The sequence below is a fragment of the Anser brachyrhynchus genome (assembly GCF_964034855.1).
Source record: "Anser brachyrhynchus genome assembly, chromosome: 5".
In the NCBI taxonomy this organism is placed as follows: Eukaryota; Metazoa; Chordata; class Aves; order Anseriformes; family Anatidae; genus Anser; species Anser brachyrhynchus.
Genome location: NC_137699.1, coordinates 3,186,862 through 3,192,887, shown reverse-complemented (window position 1 = coordinate 3,192,887; position 6,026 = coordinate 3,186,862).

Genomic DNA, 6,026 nt, shown 5'->3' with positions numbered 1-6,026 from the left:
ATGGAAATATGGAAAAGAAAGATTCCATGGACAGAGACTCCCCCCGAACATATATTAAATTAATTCCGTACAGTGCCTGTTTAATCCATATAGGCAGTATTGTGTCAATACATTCTTCCAGTGAAGCCATTTTAACCAGCTAGCCAATCTCACCATTTACATACGCACTCTCTTCCTCATCATTCTAACAAAGATGGAGGAAAAAAAAAAAACACAAATTTTTGACCTTTCTGGCTTTACTGTGCTCTCCTTCTTCTTATGAAATTGCCCCCTCTCAGGAGCTGGCAAGGAAAGGCACCCACTGATCAGCAAGCTGCAACAGAACAGCAAGACAGGATATGACAATGGTTCTGGCAGCTGGAATGAAAAATGAATCTGTCTGTCTCTAGCTGGCCCATTCAAAACCAGGTTAACAGTACCTGAAATTCATCACTATCTAATGTCTTTGTGAGATGAGACTGATGTCAGTTTAATTTAATAGGCCAGGCTGAAAAATGCGACAGCTCAATAATTGATTCATGAGTGGATTAGATATTGCTGCCTCAGGGGTGGCAACATCCACCGCAGGGTGGGGACGATGGCTGGGGCAGTAACAGCATTATCTGTCTCACTCAGTCCAGCCTCCGAGTGTGCTGGACACCCCAGCCCATACCCACATCACTGCGGTCAGCAAGCAAAGCAGGCAGACAGGCCTGTGGCTGAACACCTCTTGGAAAAAAAAGCCAAGCCTTTGTCCCTTCATTAACTGGTAGGAGCATAAGCTGGGGAAACTGGTGCTGTAGATATCTGTGCTGTATACCCTGCTGGGAATAAACCAAGGACTACAAAGTACAGAGCTGTCAACCAGGTGCTTTCTGCAAGCTCTGAAATTCACTAAATAAATAAAGGGAGAAAAGGGAGATGAGAGTCCTTTTAGCTCTTTCGAAGATGTTCTTGCTGACTTTCCTCATTCCAGACTGGTGCAGTCTTCTTTCCATATGGGATACCAGTAACAGCAGTTACCCTTGGGCTACTGTTTCTCCCTCCAACTCCTCAAGCCCCCAGTTCCCTTTTCTTTCATAGAATGTAGTGATGCACCGTTGTTTTTTTTTTTTTTCAAAATGTTTCTTAGTTAATGCTAAGAAGCCTCCAGCAACTCCATAATGCATTCTTCAACAGTCACACTTCAATTATGACTGCCCTGTCCGTTTATCTTTATAGATAATTAGCAAACTGGTTGCTTATGGGAAGGAAATAACTGTTGTTTCAATCACCATCTTTTATTTGCACATTCTGAATTGGATAATATTTGTGCAATGCTTTTTCAATTATAAACATAGGCATGATAAGCTATGCTGCATGATTTCACAATATCAACATGAAATATACATTCACTTTTAGAACATTTAATTAAACCTCAGTTCTACACTAAATTTATCAGAATGCAATGTACTTATTCAGATATACTTTACATCACTTACGGTGTTTCTTAATACATTTAACAGGGACAGGAAAACACATTCCACTAGTGGAAACTCCACACCGGACATAGAAAAGTAAACTATGCTGCATGTTGCAGAGCTCTCAGCAATACAGGAGTTACCACAGCAAACGTGCACCTTTGGAAAGCAGGTATTTCAGAGGGGAAAGGGGCAGGAGCTTCAGGACTTAGGCCATATTAGCTATTTCTGAAAAATACCTTCCAAGGCCACAGTTGGATCAAATGGGCCAAGCATGGAAAGAGGATGCTACCTTGAAATCCGTTCCATCAGAGCCATATTCTCATGCACACTCGCTTCCTGCTCCCAAGAGACCTTCCCGCTGCACTCGTTACTGAACAGCAACTGCTAGCACTTGTTTGGTCACAAGCACCTACCCTGTCCAAAGCACATTGCAGCTTCATGGTTGGACATAAGGAACCTACCTTCACCTATCATCACCAGATGATACTGACCAGGTGATATTGGAGGTCTTTTCCAACCCTAATGATTCTATGAATCACTACTGACATCAGAAGAAGTAAAATCACGTTTTTTCATTTAATCTTCAGAGGACATAAGCATTTCTTACACTATGAATCTGAACCTAATACAAGTAGATAAGAGACAGAGAGCAGAAACCAAAGAAATTCATGAGCTTATTCTGCTCTTTATTAAAGTAAGAGAACAAAGGCAATCGAAGTTGGAGATTCCTGAATCATACAGGTCCCATGTATTCAAGATAGCCTAAGTGTAAAAATGATGCATAACCATTATAAAAAAAAAAAGTATTCTTTTAAATATGCCTGGGCATTATCTCAGCTGCTTTGTCCCTGGAAACAAAGCTTGGGTTAGACTCAAATATGGATTAAGCTTTAATATCCAGACAACATATAAACCACAGCCATTCATTGACCCCTCTGCATCTAATGAACCAGAGCATAGCACATACAGACTATTAAACACAGATGCTAAATATAGAGGCCCCGAATCCATACTGGAAACAACACAGAAAGAGCACAGTAGGAGTAGCTGCAAACAACTAGTTTTCTCCACGAGGCAGGAGTTAAACAGTGTTGTCCTTTTAATTTCCATCAAGGTATTACAGACAATTAGGACATACCTCCATGCCCACAAATGAAGAGCTGCTGCATCTAGACGTGTTTTTGCTGCTATAATTGAGCCGGAGCATTTTAAAGCCGTTGCTGGCCACTACAACTGTTATTTTATTGTCTTCAGCACTGATATTAACACCAGTGCCTTAGGCTCAGTCCAGCTCAGGTTGCAACAAGTGCTCTATAAACCTTTAGAAAATGGCCATTCCTGCTCCCCAGAGCTCCCAGTATTAAGGCTAGCTAGGCAACACCATCAGTTTTTACAGCTTTTAGGCTCTGTTGACTATTGCTCCTTTTAAATTTGCTGGCTAATGTTTGGTCCCCTTAATTTTTATTTTTATTTTTATTTTTTTAACGAAGAATCAAGACTTTTGGAGCACTTCTTTCCAGGAACACGTTTAGTTCTTTCTGCCAAACACACTGCTGAAAGAAAACGAGCCTGTACCCTAAAAAAGGGCAAAAGCAAACCCAGCAGCTATGTGCCTGAAATGAACACTGAAATTCATTAAGTGGTGATCCAAAGGAGACTGATACTGTCCTCTCTTTGAACAGCAAGGGACAGATCCTCACCCCACATAATCTGTCAGCATTTCACTGGAGTCCTTGGTGTAAACTGCCAGCACACCCAAGTCAGGATCTGCCTCAAGTGATGTTGTCTCCGAGATTAAAATATAAAACTGAACACAACTCAGATAAAGGCATTTTTATACCTGTAATGGTGAATAAAAATATTCACCCTTGATGATACTCTGTCAGGAGGAGTAAGAGCTTAGCCTGCAGTCTTACGTGAAACCCACTTATCTTCTGAGCAAAGTAATGATCCAGCAATGGTTGGTAGCTACAGATCTCCATTTTTAATAGTGCCACATAGAAAGTGCAAAGTTTCAGGGTACTTCTTCCTTCAGGGGTAGGCATATACCACTTAGCGCTGCTCAGGACAAAGAGAATCAAACACTCAGGGAGACTTTTAACTTAACTGTGAGCTCCCTTTTTTCTCACAGCAACTGAGTACTCTGTTCATGTGTAGCACGATTTCTAGTACACACCCAGAGGTCTACTTGGGCAACAAGGACTTTATTTGGTGCAGCTGATGCCACACATCACCACTTTCTCTCATATGAATTTATACATTGAAATTAATTCCAGTAAGATGTTTGCTGACACTGACAAAACACTTCAGACAAGAAGAAAACTAAAAAAAAAAAAAAGAAAATAAAAATGAAAAACTGATGACTTTTTTAAAAATTATTTTTACAAATCCAAAGAAGTAAATTATGGTCAGTAAAATCATGCATCTGTTCTGTAAAGGAAACATTTCCTACTGTCTTGGCCCCATTTCAATGGCCCCATCTTGTGTCCCAGTTATTTTTAAAGCAGGCTTTACATAGTAAATAAGGATGGAGGTGGGGAAGGGATGGAAAAAAAAAAAAAAACAGTCTCCTCTTAGGAAAATAAGACTTAATTAAAAAGTCTGCCATTGCTCTGCACTTAATTAGGGCTAACACAGCTGTTAATAAGTTTCTGATTGATAGTAAACCTGATGTCTGCACGGAAAACTACTTACTTGGTTCAAACATGCAGATAGTTTCATACAGAAAAAAGATTCTGTTTTGTAATTGTGCATAATGTTAATATTTGAAACATCCTTAAGGGTGATTGTACCTATTAAAATTTCATATGTGAAATGAGAAATAAATGAATTGGTGTTGCATTTTTAAAGGATCAGATTACTGTTGATTAAAGCTTTGTCTACACTTGAAATTTCCCAGTAGAACAGCTCTACTGGTGGTTGTAATAATAGCAGGACAAGCAGATAGGCTGCCAGCAACTACCACCGTTTAAATTACAATGTCACATAGACCTGATGGGTAATGGGTTATACAAGACTGTGCTTATAATGTGGCTGTTACAGTTAATTCTGCCAACATAGTCACTGCTCCTGAGCATGCAACAGAAAAAAATTGAAGAAAAAGCCAATATAGATACAGTCAGAAAGTTAGTGTTCATCAGTAAAACTGAGACAGATTGGAGTATTTATCCACAACATGGAACCTGAATGCTACCACAAATTCTCACTCTACCTAAGAAGTTAAAGATCAAGCAGTAAGCGAAGGGGAAGACAAGGTGGAAGGACAGAGCAAGAGAGGGAAAGATGAGTAAAATGATTTGGAAGTAGAGGACGAAAGCATTTGAGGATGGTAAACTTCACAGAAATGGGAGGGAAGAGAAATGGGCTTCTAGAGGAAAAGGAGAAATATGAAATTCCCATGCAATCTACTTTTCATTTTTCAATAGCACTCCTCCATGTAGCAAATACAGTGAAGAGACTAAAGTAAGCTCTGAGGGTTGAAAGAGAAACAGAGAAAAGCCACATCAAAAGAAGAAACAAGAAAGAGATTTGTGGAAGAAGAAAAGAAATCTTCTGACAAATGAAAAAAATCAACAGAGAAAATGTAGGTATTGAAAAGGAGTGAAAAAAGGCATAAAGAGAAAAGAGGATAAGGAGGAAAAAGGAAAAACGCATGGAGCTTATTGTAAGACCTCTGTTTTGTTTAACAAGAGGTTTAACGCTAGGAGTCACTGATACAGTGAAAGTTTCTTCTCCAGTCTTTGGGAAGATGATGTTCCACTCTTCTGCAATTCCAACACAAGCTCGACTGCTCAGTCCCTCCTGGCCCCTCACCGAAGCCCAACTGAAGAAGTGCAACGCAAACAGCCTGATGACTGCCTTCTGGATACACACAGCCCATGGCCTGCTCCTCGCCCCCTTCTTTCCCTGAAACACCGCAGCACTGGGCAGGGGGCAGGCTACCAGCTGCAGATCTGACAGACTGCTGCCTCTTTCATGTGAGCCCCGTGACGCTCCTCTGTACATGATCAAAATGCACTGGTACCTTGGGACAACACTGGACATGCTTGGGATAACACAGGACATTCATCTGTCGGTGGCAAAAAAAGCGAGAGGAGTTGTGGAAATGGAAATGTACCTAGGCAAAAAAGAACAAGCAAAACAAATCCAGGAGTGCAGAGGAAAGGAGAATGAAGTCAGAACTGGAAAGATCAAAGTCAGATCTGTTGAGAAGCCAGCCACAAAAGGTGCATGCTAGCCAAAATATCTTAAGATTGACAGAGCTGGGAAATGATTCAATACCTCAGGATAGAAGAATGAACCCATGACAGGTAAATAGCTCACTCTTTAAAGGTAAATTATACTTACTGTGTTCTGTTAGTGCTGTAGAAATGACAAAACCCTTTGATGTGAAGTAGTATGTTTTCAAGCTTCCTTGGTTCAAAGGAACAGTGGCGGTAGAAAACGTCAGCACGTCTGCTGGGTTTCTGAAAATTTTATCTGTGTTAGAAGAAAGTGCATCTGAAAACAGAGTATCAGCACCCTCAACACTGTGCCCCATCAAGGAAAGAAGTTCACCACTGTGCAGCTACTGTGATCAGGTAG